This window comes from Nilaparvata lugens, chromosome Y (genome assembly GCF_014356525.2).
Source record: "Nilaparvata lugens isolate BPH chromosome Y, ASM1435652v1, whole genome shotgun sequence".
In the NCBI taxonomy this organism is placed as follows: Eukaryota; Metazoa; Arthropoda; class Insecta; order Hemiptera; family Delphacidae; genus Nilaparvata; species Nilaparvata lugens.
The window spans coordinates 5,790,330-5,804,765 of record NC_052519.1 but is presented as its reverse complement, the minus strand read 5'-3'; the positions used below and the strand labels follow the sequence as shown (position 1 = coordinate 5,804,765).

General features: G+C 35.9%; 1 protein-coding gene across 1 annotated transcript in view; it reads left to right on the top strand.

Moving 5' to 3' along the window:
- LOC120355115 overlaps positions 1-14,436 on the top strand; it is a 201,009-nt gene that overhangs the window by 145,033 nt on the left and 41,540 nt on the right. The gene's annotated exons all lie outside the window — the stretch shown is intronic.

Here is a 14,436-nt window from a genome sequence, read left to right as displayed (position 1 = left end):
TTTGTAGAGATTCTATATAATTTTGTTGTGCTATGTTGATTTCACTTTTTATTGCAGCTCTCAATTCCTTGAATTTGTTCAAATAATATCCCGAAAACGATTTTTTCCGTGCACATTTCTTTTTTAATTTAATCATCTGGATAATGCTTCTAGTAAACCAAACCGGATACTTCGATTTAATAATATTTTTATTTTTGGGCACATGCGAAGCGAAAGCATAATTTAATAAATCGTAAAAATAGTCTACAGCGAGATCGACATCGTTGAATTCATAAAGTCTATGCCAATCTGAATCTCTAAGTGTGAGATAAAATTCATAGTAGTTTGCTTTTTTAAAATTGTAATACTCGATACTCAAAGGGGGATGCAAGAGGCTCTTTTTAATCAAAAAACTAATATCTAAGCTTGGGTGATGTGGATCTTCAGCAAGCAGAGGGCTTGTTTCGTGCAAAACAATCAGAGGTAGATTACTCAGCACTAGATCAAGAGTTTTGGCATTGGCATTTAAAACATTATTAAAGGATACTAAGTTGAATAAACACATGCAATTCATCAGTCTGGCATATTTACTAGGACCACCAACAAAATTAAAACTTGAACCATTTATTTCATTCAGATTAAAGTCACCCAATATTAATAAATCATGTGAAAAAATATTATTATCACTTTCAATAAAATCAAAGAAGTCACAGTAATCGAGAAGACCAGATTCAGGGGAGAAATAGACAACATTGATAAAGATTACTTTATCTTGTGCAGATAACTTGACAAGTAAAGATTCATAGCGCGCTGTCGCCCGGACATGAATGAGTCGGGAATGCCAACTGTTTTTCACTGCACAAAGTACACCCCCTCCCCACCGCTTTCCAGACACCAATCTATCACGGTCACACCTAAATACCCGATAACGAGAATCGAACAATTCACTATCATGAATCTCATTACTCAACCATGTCTCAGACAACGCTACAATATCATAAGTTTCACCTAGTACAGATCTGAACAAATCATTGGTTTTAGTGCGACAACCTCGAATATTTTGATAATTTAATTTTATTAATTCAGAGTTAACATCAGGAGAATTCATTTTTAATAATGAAATAATAAACTATAGCAGTACATTGAATTAGAAAGATAAATAGCTTTACAACAAAAAATAAAATAACATTGGTATCGTAATAGTAGAGTGCATTGGGGTTTATCATAGCAGGGATTTATTTGATAACTGTTTTATTTTAGTTAGTTTTTCGACTCGCAGTCAGCTGTGTTGGCGTCTTATCAACGCCGCTTCCACTGCCTGCAAGTTTTGCGATATCATTATCAGTTTTGATTAGATGAATGGCCGAGTTTTTGTCTCTTCTTATCTTTATGTTACCCGTTTTGTCAACCATAGAAACTTAAAGTTCATCTGATTTTTCACCCTTTTTGTTTTAGCAAATAAAATTCTTCTAGCCGGACATAGAGACTGGTTTATGTAGACGGGAGTATCCATTGGCATGCCTATATGTCTTGTAGACAGAGTCCTCTTCACCCGTCGCCTCTCCAACATTTTTTCCTTAATAGCTCGGCGAACAAAGCGTACGATTATCCCAGGAGATGGCCGGTTATTTTGCTGCTTCAAACGATGACAGGCATCGATCATATCCTCCGTGATTGCAACATCCAGGGCTTTACCAACCTCTTTTATAATGCTGGAGACGTCTTCATTCTGAGTGACAGGAACTCCGTAAATCTCAAGAGTGTTCGACCTCGAATATTGTTCTGCATCATCCAATCTCACCGACAGTTCCGTGACTTTTTTAGACAATGCTAAATTTTCCAATCTGAGAGATTCAATCAACTGGTTTTGTTTATCAATGATAGCCTGCTGTGTAGCCAGTATACAAGAGTTTTCGTCGAGCTTTTCATGACACAAATCAAGCGATTTACCTAAGTCTTGTTCAAGACGTTTTAGACCACTGTCCATTTTTCACCTAGTTCGTGAATCAACATTTTTAAGCCATCTAAGCTACTTACGTCCTTTGTGTTGACACTACACACAATGCCACCATCGCTGTGGCTACGACTCCTCCTATGCTCACACGCACTGTCAGCACACATCCACGCACGACCAGAGATGAGGAGACCGTTCAGGTCAGCATCACTAAGACCCAAGCACTGTCCGTGGAAATTCTCTTTACATACACTGCACTGGACCTTATTCGTTTTGTCCTTTGAAGACCGCACTATAAATTTCGTACATTTACGGCAATTCATTATGATCAAACACGCTCGTTTCACAAATAGATAAGGGAGCTATCCAAAGTGCGTCCGCTCTCATCAGAGGCTGTAAAACTAAACTGGATTAATAAATTCTCATGATGGTTGCATTGAAATTTGGATAAAAATTCAAAACATGTTTTAGTAATTTCGATAATAAATTCGAATATGTTGCATGAAACAATTCAATTATCTACCAATTTGAATTGAGTTCAAGTAATCGGAGAATTTCCGAGTTATTACTTATATATATATATATATATATATATATATATATATATTATATATATATATATATATATTACTTACTATATCAAATTACTGATTCGAATAATGCATAAACTGTTTATAATATTCCGTGTGAAACAAAATTATTGTTGATAAAAATGAGCATGTAATGAACTGAAATATTGATTCGAATAATACATTGTTATTTGAATTATGAAAAATGTGTTCACATGCATAAACTGTTTATAATATTTCGTGTGAAACAAAATTATTGTTGATAAAAATGAGCATGTAATGAACTGAAATATTGATTCGAATAATACATTGTTATTTGAATTATGAAAAATGCGTTCACATGCATAAACTGTTTATAATATTTCGTGTGAAACAAAATTATTGTTGATAAAAATGAACATGTAATGAACTGAAATATTGATTCGAATAATACATTGTTATTTGAATTATGAAAAATGCGTTCACATGCATAAACTGTTTATAATATTTCATGTGAAACAAAATTATTGTTGATAAAAATGAACATGTAATGAACTGAAATATTTTTTGAGTCAATTATCTAGCAATTTGAATTGAGTTCAAGTAATCGGAGAATCTCCGAGTTATTACTTACTTTCAGTTTTGAATAGTGAATCTGTTGAGCAAGTTCTCCCTCTCTTGTATGATTTGATGATGAAAAATCTGAAACAAATAAGAGTCTAATGAAATATTTTTTCAACAGAAACATGTGCCGGAAGAGAACTCCTCACTCGTGCCGCTGATGGAGGAGGTGCGATGAAGGGAGGTGGAGGAGGAGGAGGAAGTGGAGAACGAGATGGAATTGGAAAGCTTCCTGAAATTATTAAATAGTCGGATGGAGAAACCGTGGACGCCTCTGCGTGAGCTGGAAGAGGGCTTACCTTACCCAATATGCGACAAGAGAGAGGCGTCCAACCAGCACGGTCGCCGAATTGTGGTCAAAATCCGGGTGCCTGGAGTGAGAACAACTGATGTTTATTTGCCAGAAAGATTCGCCCGGATTTTGAGCGAAAAAGACATTCAGAATTTCAAATTGCAGTGTAAATCATTATGTCTGTTTGTAAAGCATGTTAATGCTTTTATGACAGACATAAAAATTGTTAAATGCTAATTTTAACAATTTTTATGTCGCTAAGCAGCCAGCATTAACATGCTTTACATGATATTATTATGTGTGAATATAGATAAATAAAATGTGTGCATATTTGATAAAAAATTGTTTTCAATTCTTACCTGTTGTTGCCGTTGTTGATAAGTTCGTAATGAATAGTAGAAACACGCAGAAGAAGAAATGCTGCTTCACCTGCTCTGTTGTGAATGATATTTAAATAAGGTGACTGAGTCTTTTATAGTTATAGCATGCTCAGTAGTCTTTTCCGCTACACACACACACACACACACACACACACACACACACACAGCCGTACAGGCAAGCACTGCTGGCTTCTCGCTCCCTCCTACATTAGCACGTGTTCCTACATTAGCACATGTTCCTACAGATGTGGGTGGGCCTGCAATGCCAGCATCATTTCTCCCCTTTTCAAATCGCATTCACCTTTCAGATTTGAAATAATATTCTTATCATTCAAGCAATGTTATAAGCACATAGCAATCATGGTATGAATTCATTTCCAACTCGATTGAAAATTAAACCAATTCAAGTTGGTGTATTGATTAATTAACCTCAGTTAATGTTCAACCATTGAGTGGAAAGGTAAAAAAATTGAAAGTTGAAAGTTGAAAAATGGTATGTAGGAGAAAAAAGCAGAGTTCGAGGAAACAGGGTAGAGAAATCTTGAGTTCAGCGGCAAGAGTTTTTAAAGGTGTGTCAGGTTTGGCAGGTAATGTGACATCAACTATTTTAAATAAGGTAATTGATAACCTGGGAGAAGAATATCATATTCCGGGATACGAGTGGTGTGGCCCGGGCACCAAGGTTAATGAAAGGTTAAACAGAGGTGATCAAGGTATAAATTCGTTAGATAGAGCTTGCAAGATACATGATATAGCCTATACTCAAAATAGTGATAATAAAACTTGAGCGGTAGCTGACAGAGCTCTAGCAAACGCTGCATGGGACATTTTCAAAAATCCTCAAACACCCCTTGCCGAGAAAGCACTTAGCTATCTTGTTACAAACGTTATGAAAGCTAAAGCGGCATTTGGTGGGTCTTTGAGAAAGAAGAAGAAGAAGAAGAATGAGAGGAGAAGTTATAGTAACGATATTAGATGCAAAGCTATAGCTCAGTTGAAAAAGCATATTGCAGGAAAAGGATATTTTTTGAAGCCTTTTCCTCAAATAACTAGTGGGGGGAGAGTTCCACCCCTACCCCCATCATCATATGGAGTGAGTTTATTCCCACAAGTTAAGAAACGTAGAACAACAAAGAAGAGTAGGAAGAAGACAAAAAAGAAGGCATGAATATTGAAGGAGAATTGAGTAATTATGATTTGATTGATTGGTCGAAATCATTACAGATTCAGCTAAGAGGAATATATATGCTAGATGCATTACCCAAAAAAATTCTAAAAAACGAGAATGCCATTGTGAATTTAGCAAGGGAAAGCGAGGATGGGACACATTGGGTAGCATATAAGAAAGTTGGCTCTAATGTTTGGTATTTTGATCCAATTGGAAATTTACAACCTCCATACGAATTGGACAAATATTGGAAAAAAGAAAATGGAGTAAATATATTTTATAATGTGGAGCATATGCAACCATTAAATAGCGATTTTTGTGGTCATCTTACATTATTGTTTCTTGCAAATCAGTTGTAATTAAGTGTTTGTGGTGAACACACAAGATGGTAGTTATTACATTACGATCTAACACGAGTAACCTCTATGAACATTTACAAGAAATTATAGAATTGGATAAAAATCGTGAATGGGAAATTGGATTGATTAATTTTTCCAGTTACAATAGTATTGCAAACATTAACAAAGGAACAAATTCCAGCTTCAAATATGGTGATAGATTAATCGAGTTGGATACTGGTGCATATGAAGTTGAGGATATTATAAAATCTTTAAAGAATAAATTGAATATTGATGGGAAGAAGAATAAACTTATTATACGTGCAAACGTAAATACTATGAAGATTGAAATTCATTCTGATAAACCCATTGATTTAACACATTCTGATTCGATTGCTAAGATACTTGGTTTTGATAATGTTGTTTTGCAGCCAAATAAATTGCATTATTCCAAACATTTGGTTAACATAACAAGCGTTGACAGTATTGTAGTTGAGTGTAATTTAGCTTGCGGCAGTTACTCTGAGGGAAAACAAAAACATATAATCTATGAATTTTTACCAAAGGTTCCTAGAGGTTATTTAATAAACAAAGTACCATCACCGATTATTTATGTACCTTTGAATACACATCAAATTCAAACTATTAATGTAAAGGTAACGGACCAGAACGGATCGTTTATTGATTTCCGTGGAGATACAATTACAATTAGGTTGCACATATGTGAAAAGTAATGGGTTATCTTATTTTCAACCCACGTTCGAATAAGACCAATCAAGTCATTAGAGAAAGGAACGCGATAGCGTCAACACCTAAAAACAAACGTGCTTTGTCGGCTAAAAGCGCAAGAATATTAGAAAAGTTGGGTTTTATAGTCTATTGGCGAAATGTCAGGCGCAGCAATTAGTGAAATTCTGGATGTGGAGACAGACCTTCAGTTTTATAATGATATTACTAAATTCCAATTTCACACTCATACAGTTTATTTGGGACAGGAAATAAAAAACTCTGACGAGGCATGTATTGGCATAAATTCTTTAGATGTCTATTCTTTACCTTGTAAATCATTCATATTGATTGAGGGAACAGTTAACTGTACAAAACCGGGAACAGACCCAGCCGATGCACCAGTTGCAGCAGACTATAAATTAAGCAGTAACGTAATCGGCAACCTTTTTGACGAAATATGATATGAATTAGCAGGTCAGCAAATTTCTAAATCAAGATTGATTGGATTAACATCCACAATTAAAGCTATTCTAGTGAAGAATACTCTCGATAAAAACACATATCACTTGGCTGGTTTTGACAGAGCAGGATATGAGCTAACGGATAATACATTCACTTTCTGTGTACCGCTGAAATTAATCCTCCCGTTTTTTGAAGATTTTCAAAGAATAATTTTAAATTTGAAACAGGAACTCGTCTTATTGAGGTCACCGACAGATCTAAATTGTGTTGAGTCTGCAAGTGGAACAAGCGTTAGTGTGAAAATTACAAAACTGCAATGGAGAATTACAGTACATAACTTTAGAAGATCATGTAAGACTGAAATTTTTGAGACTGCTCGATGCTGACACTCCGCTGAAATTAGGTTTCCGCCATTGGGGAATTTGTGAATTACCAAATGTGCAAAATTCACTTAACCATTCTTGGGCAGTTCGTACCACATCGAGTTTTGATAGTCCAAAATACGTTATAATTGCATTTCAAACTGATCGTAAGAATAAAATTAAAAAATCAATATCTTATTTCGATAGCTGTGGTATTTACAATGTTAAAGTATATTTGAACAGTGAGTATTATCCATATGAAAATCTGCTAGGTAAGAAGGAAGTTTTATACTGGATGTTCCTGGATTTCGCGCCCTCGTATTATAATCATTCAATCAATAGCAAACTCGGAAAAGAAATTGACTTTAAAACGTTTTGTGAATCAACACCGCTGATTGTTGTAGATTGTTCACACCAACCAAGTCATTTGAAATCATCGACAGATGTTCGTATTGAAATGGAATTTAATAGTGCAGTACCTGCAAATACTTCCGCGAATTGCATTTTAATTAGCGATCATGTGATGGAGTACACACCTCTCACAAGCATGGTGAAAGAAGTTCAGTAATTTTATTGATAGAGCGCGCCGCCTATATAAGGTGTGCATTCTGCTCAATTTAGTTCATTATCAGTTTCACCTTTGAACAGACAACATGTCCTATTCTTTGTGTTCTGATATTTTGGACAAGCCACAAACTCGCTCTATTGGTATTCAGTGCGATCTTGATAGTTTCTATTATGAACCAAGCTGCGGTGCACCGAAGCCGCTGCAGGTGGAGGAGGAGGAGGAGAAACGAGAAGAGAAAGACGAAGGATTCGAGGACCCCGCCCCCGCCGAAGATAAAGAAGTGGACAAGCAGACGTCTACGAAAATTGCTACAGTTTATCTTCACTGGTTTAAACAAACTTTTAATCAAATTATTGTGAAAGAACTTGCTATAATTGACGAGTGCAATAATTATGCCGTATTCCATTTCAAATCACCATTTGCAAAGATGGAATTGAGTGCAAAATTGTATAACGATGTAACATGGCTGGAACGTAACTATCATAAAATAAAATGGACCGATGGAGATTTGGAATACAATGAGACAATGATTCGTGATTACCTCGCAGGTTATGAAAAGATTTTTACAAAAGGAACTGAGAAAGCAAAGTTTTTAAGAAGATTGCATTCTAACGTACAATGCATACCGGAGGACTTTGTCAAGCCCGATTTCAGCTTTTTCACCACTTCGTGGTGTTATGATGCATGTAAGATACATAAATATAGACCCGATGGAAGATGTGCTTTGTACAGTGCACAACATTATAATTCTTTGCTGTTTAAAAATATGTATCAAACAAATAATTTCTTGTGCGAGAATACTTGTATGAGAAGTATGAAATTGGCACCGATGTATACGAATGCGCAGAAAAGAAACTTTGCACGTTATGGATTCTTCTACAACGGAAAGGAATTACAGTGTGTTTATTGCTTGCATGCACTGAGATTGCATAAAGCACGCACGTGTTGTCTGTCTGCAATTATTAACGAAGAAAGACCGTTTAATTACTCTATAATAGTGCCTGCCTACACATAGTTTACTTCATTCGCTCGACAACAATGGATCCGACAAAGTGGTTAGCTGCTGACAACCAGTTGGAAGTGAGATTAAAAAACTGCATAGACTGGTATGATGAATGCGAAATTGCAATTAAGAAATCATCTCGTGAAAATTATAGTTTGGCGAAACAATTAAAGGCTATTTTTCTAAGCACAGTTAATTTGAACGATATAAAAGACTATTTGTGCTATTACCGTCCACATAATTTGTCTATAGATAAATTAATTAAAATTGAAGATGAAGTTATGTATTGTTGTAGTGAAATGTTGTAAACAAATTTTTAACTCAGATATTTCCTCGAACATTTTGGTTTAGTATCAGTGTAGACTTGATTGAGTGAGGACGCGAGATACGCCCCCTCAGAGACAACTGTTACAGCTAAGTGCACATTCCTACCTTATCAATTATAGTTCATAGCTTGATCTAGGTCATGCAGTGTTTTAGCTTTGCAAAATTCAAAAAATTAACTCGCCTCTTGATGTCAATTTCATTCAATGAATTTGATTCTATTGCAAAAAATATTAAATTTTCAACAGGATTCCAAGGCGATGATGTTGATCTAGCGTTAACAAAAACAGAAAATGTACATTTTCCAATTTTATCTGAGATTTTCGAATTACTTGACATACTAGATACAGGCCATCTACATTATTGTAGTGCAAATGATTTCTCAACTATTGTTACAAATTCCGATGAACTTTGGAAATGCTTGTATGACATTGCAGATAAAAAATGTAAAAGATCAACTTAGATCATTGACCTCTCTCTGTTAAGATATGTCAGACATCAATAGAGCTTGAGTATGTTCCCCAAGTGATATAGGTCTGAGGATATCTATACCTATTTTTGGATATGCTTGTTCATTCTAAATTTACTATAGATATTCTCGGAGAAACACTTTACAAAAAAATAACGCCTGTAGGTTTGTACAGCACATAGAAAATTTCAATATAAATTAAATTTGAAATTTTTCTTAACTGTCAGGCGGAAAGCAAACCAATTGTATTAATTTGCAATCAATTTAATTTTACAGTACAAGTTATTAGATGTAGTAATATGCATTCACTCAGTATAAGGATGTAGAAATATGGATTCACTTTAACTGGCAGTATAGGAAGGCGGGATTAAAAAGGAACTCAGTTACTTGTCTGATTTCTCTTTCACATGGCTTTCATAATAGCAAAAAGGAATTTAGAAATATGGTGCGAGTAAGTGAGAATTGGAGATAACGCATGGGGCCATCTGTTTTTTCCACCTAGTAGTTTGCTCCACGGTATTTAGATGAAAACGGTAGTGGTCATGAAATGTGTGCGCAGTGGCCAGCCAATCTAAATTACGTCATCGCCACCAATCGAGGTTTTCAACACCTATTGGCAATTTATGAGACTTATTTGTTAACAACAGATGATTGGATATAAAATGACGTCAGCTACACCATAAATTTAGCACAAACATGCGCGTGACACCTACCGTCTTCTTCTATATACCGTGGTTTGCACAATCTACAAGTAATGCTTATACGAGAGACAGAGAAACGATGGGTGTATCACTCTCTCTCTCTCTCTCTCTCTTGTACCCTCCATGTGCTATAGGTCTGAGGATATCTATAGCTATTTTTTGGATAAGCTAGCTTATCCAAAAAATAGCTATAGATATTCTCGGAGAAACACGTTAAAAAATAACGCCCGCAGGTTTGTACAGCACATAGAAAATTTCAATATAAATTAAATTTGAAATTTTTCTTAACTGTCAGGCGGAAAGCAAACCAACTCCGGCACGCGAGCAGAAAACTCCATACTTTGTATTCGGTTTCAAATACTCTATACATTTGTCCTTCATGTCATCGTAATCATTAGCATTCCTAAAATAAATAATTAATCTATTTTTATCAAAAATCTTAATCAAGCGAGGGGGTTGGTCACCTCGTTCAAGTACCAATTGGTTATGTTCTACATTCAAAATCTTATCGTCATCAGCAATAGTTATTTGCTCGTTGGAACTCTCTTGAGAGTGTATTGTGGCTAAACTGTTATTATCATCTTCACGTTCATTACCATTTTCTTTATTATTTACAACATTTTCATAATCAATATCACGCACAATGTTTTCATAAGCATCATTATTTACAACGTCGTCATTTCTATTATCAATACCTATAATATCATCATTATCAGTTCCTACAGCCGGATTGTCTATTTGTTGGAGAATTTCATCAAGGGAACTAACGTCTATGGAGGGAGCTTCAGTACGAGTATTGAATCGCAGCAATTCGTCCACGTTAATATCATCGAATTCATGATCAGGGTCGTGAGCACTATTATCAAAATCGTGAAAGCCATCTTCTAGACCAGTTTCGTGGGGGTCAGTAGCAATATTCGCAAACCCGCGAAAGCCATCTTCAAAGCCTAAAAAATCGTCTTCCTCATTTTCCATCATGTTAACATTATTAGGGCGAGACAGAGCGTCCGCTACGTAATTGGTCTTCCCATTTATGTAAATAATATCAAAATCAAATTCCTCTAATAATAGTTTCCATCTAATGAGTTTCGAGTTCGGTTCTTTGATGCTATGAAGCCACTGGAGAGGCTTGTGATCAGTTTGAATGAGAAACTTCCGTCCGTATAAATAAGGTCTGAAATATTTACAGCACCAGAAAATAGCCAATAACTCTTTTTCTATGGTGGAGAGATTGATCTCATGTTTATTCAAAGTTCGCGAAGCATACGCTACTGGTAGATCTTTTCCTTCAAAAACTTGGGATAATACCCCTCCTATAGCATAATTGCTCGCGTCAGTCGTGACAATGAACTGTTTAGAGAAATCAGGGAGTTGTAATATTGGACTGTTCTGTAACATTGTTTTCAATTTCTCAAATGCATTTACATATTCTGTATTATTAATATCGATCTTTACATCCTTTTTCAATGCCTGAGTCAGAGGTTTTGCGATTTTTGCATAGTTCTGTATCATTTTCCTATAGTAGCCTGTTAACCCTAAGAATTGATTGATTAATTTTCGGTTTTAGGTATTTTAAAATCCTTTATGGCCTGCAATTTGGCTGGGTTGGGTTGAATACCGCGTTCTGAAACAATGTGGCCAAGGTATAACAATTCTCTTTTGAAAAATTCGGTTTTGTCAAGCTGTATTTTGAGATTGTGATTTTGTAGTTTCTTGAAAACAGATTTTAAATGTTTCAAATGTTCTTCCAAATTGTCAGAGAATACTATTATATCATCCATATATACTAATACATTCGGCATTTTAGCAAACAATATATTCATATTTCTTTGAAAGAATGGGGGTGCATTTTTCAGCCCGAAAGGGAGCCTAAGAAACTCGTAGTGACCACCTTTAGGAACAGATTCTGGGTCCATTTCGATTTGATGGAAACCTGAGTACAAATCTATTGTGGAGAAATAAGTGGCTCTCCCAATTTTACCGAAAAGATCTTCAATGTTTGGTAAAGGATATTTATCAGCTATCGTCTTGTCATTAAGTTTCCTGTAGTCTATCACCATTCTTGTTTTCTTTTTCCCTGAAGCATCTAGTTTTTTTGGAACAACCCATATTGGGGAATTGTATGGAGAGTTGGAGGGTTGAATGATTTTATTTTGCAGCAGTTTATCAATTTCGATTTGTACGTCTTTCTTGAATATTTGGGGGTACCTATAGTTTCGTGTGTACACAGGATTGTCATCTACAGTATTGATCTTATGTTTTAATAAGTTTGTTGAACCAAGAGGAATATTATCAAGCTTTATTATCGCAGGGAATTTGATAATTGAATCGTATATCTCTCTTTTTTCTTCGTCATTCATGTGGTCAGTTCGTAAAGTTTCATGGATCAATTTCTTTATCAATGCAAAATTTTCAGGACGTGTGGTCATTGAGTCATTATGCGAGTCAAGAATCGTTTCTACTTCCTCAATTTCCATGGGTTCAGGACTGATGGTCATGAGTTCATGAGAGAAAGCTATACAAGTACATTCACCATTAACAATATCAACTATACCTTCTCCAATACAATAGTTAGAATTATTTATAGGTTTAAGTAATCCCTGTCCTACAGTGGGAATAGACCTAACTGGGATAGTTATTACATTAAATCCAGGTTTCAATTCAATTTGTTTTCTACTAGAATTAATTACAGATAATAACGGTTTTGATACGTTGCCATAATCTAACGTATTAGTCTCATAATTTACATGGGCCTTGAGTTGTTGCATTGTTTCATTACCTAAAAGAATATCGTACCTGTCAGAAAAATCATATATATACATCTTAATTCTATAAAGATTCGGAAATAATGTGGATGGACCAAAAAATATATACTCATGTCCACCACTTGTACCAGCCGGGGTTTTTACAACAAATTTTTCCTTATATCTAGTTACAGTTGGCCGTACAATTGCAGGATGTACATAATTCATCATCGATCCAGTGTCAACAAGCCATTTTCTGTTTACATCATCGACAAAATAGGGTAGCGATTTATCAATAATATTCAATTCAAGCTCTATGGGGGGGTTTCCGCCGGATTGGGGCCACACCCTAAAAAATGATCTACCATTTCATTCACAGCTGATGTTAGATTGTTGAGTTGCGATTGCATCAATTGAATACAAGTCGATGCATTTACTTGATTGATATCATCATCATAGTGAAGATAGTGAAGATCCTGGAAAGGATTGTTTCTTGCCGAATTGTTAGCATTTCTATTAGTAGAAGCAGTACGCATGGAGACAGTATTCTGCGAGTCCCAGTTGTGAGACTGTTGAATGTTTCGTGCTCCGTTTGAAAAGTTACGAGAATTGTTATTGAAAGATTTCGGTTGGAAATTTTGAAATTGCGACTGCTGAAAAGTAGAGGTAGAGGGAACTACACTTTGTTGGAAATTAGAATGTTGAGGCTGTTGAAAATGGATTTGATGAGGTTGTTGGAACCGATTCTGAGTAGTGAAGGGTTGCTGGAACCGATTCTGATTGAAGTGTTGCTGGCGGAAATTCCGAGGAGAGAATTGTCGGAATTGATTGAACACTGGTTGCGGTTGAGAGAAACTCCGCAGTTTGAACTGAGAATTGATTTGCTTTTCACTCACTGCACTTTTGTCACTGACGGGCTCTGCACATTTTAATTGTTTCAAAACAATGCTACAATCACTGCGCAGGGTATCGCGGGCGTCGTCCAAGTTCTTGAGTTTGTATACCTGAAGATGAGCTCCGAGTGTTGGATGAACACCGTGAATGAGCGTGCGGACAAGAGTTGTATCGAGTTGTTCGAGAAGATTTTTCAGGAGATCCCCGGTTACACCATCAAGTTTATAGCGGGTCACCACTCTGGTACGTTTTTCACTGAGTCTTTGTAGGAAGTCGAGGGGGTGTTCGTATTGGAATGATTTCATTACAGCAATTTCGGCTATTAGGTCAGGGACCGTGCGTTTATCAGAGAAGCTTTTCGTTAAAAGCTCAATAAGTTCAGCTAAGTTGGAACACTCGCAATTTTGTACAACATTATCTGCAGCACCTACCAAACTGTGGAGGGCGGCAGTAAATAACAGCCAATGATTTTCTTCGCGTTGTGATTGTTCAATTTTATCGTTACAATACAGATTGAAAATGTCTTGGAGAGATTTGATAAATTTTGGAATTTTATTGGAAGTTCCATCGAATTTTGGAATATAGTCCAGCAAATATTTCGGGATAGATTTGGTTGACATGATCACAGGATCTAATTTTGACGGTCGAATGAGTGTAGAAGATGAAGTGAAGAAAATGTTCGCATCTGTACTTACAGTTGATGGTAGTTTTACTTCCGTCTCAAATTTGTGGAAGGAGTCTTCGTTGTCTGCCAGGTTTAACTTCGAAGGTCGCAGGTGTGGTACGCAGAGAACTTGTCTTGAAGGGTTCACCTCACTCACTGGTTTTCCGGATTTTTCACGAAGTCGAAATTAAAGATCGCGAATCGAAAAAAACTTGTTGTTAAATGAACAACCTCGA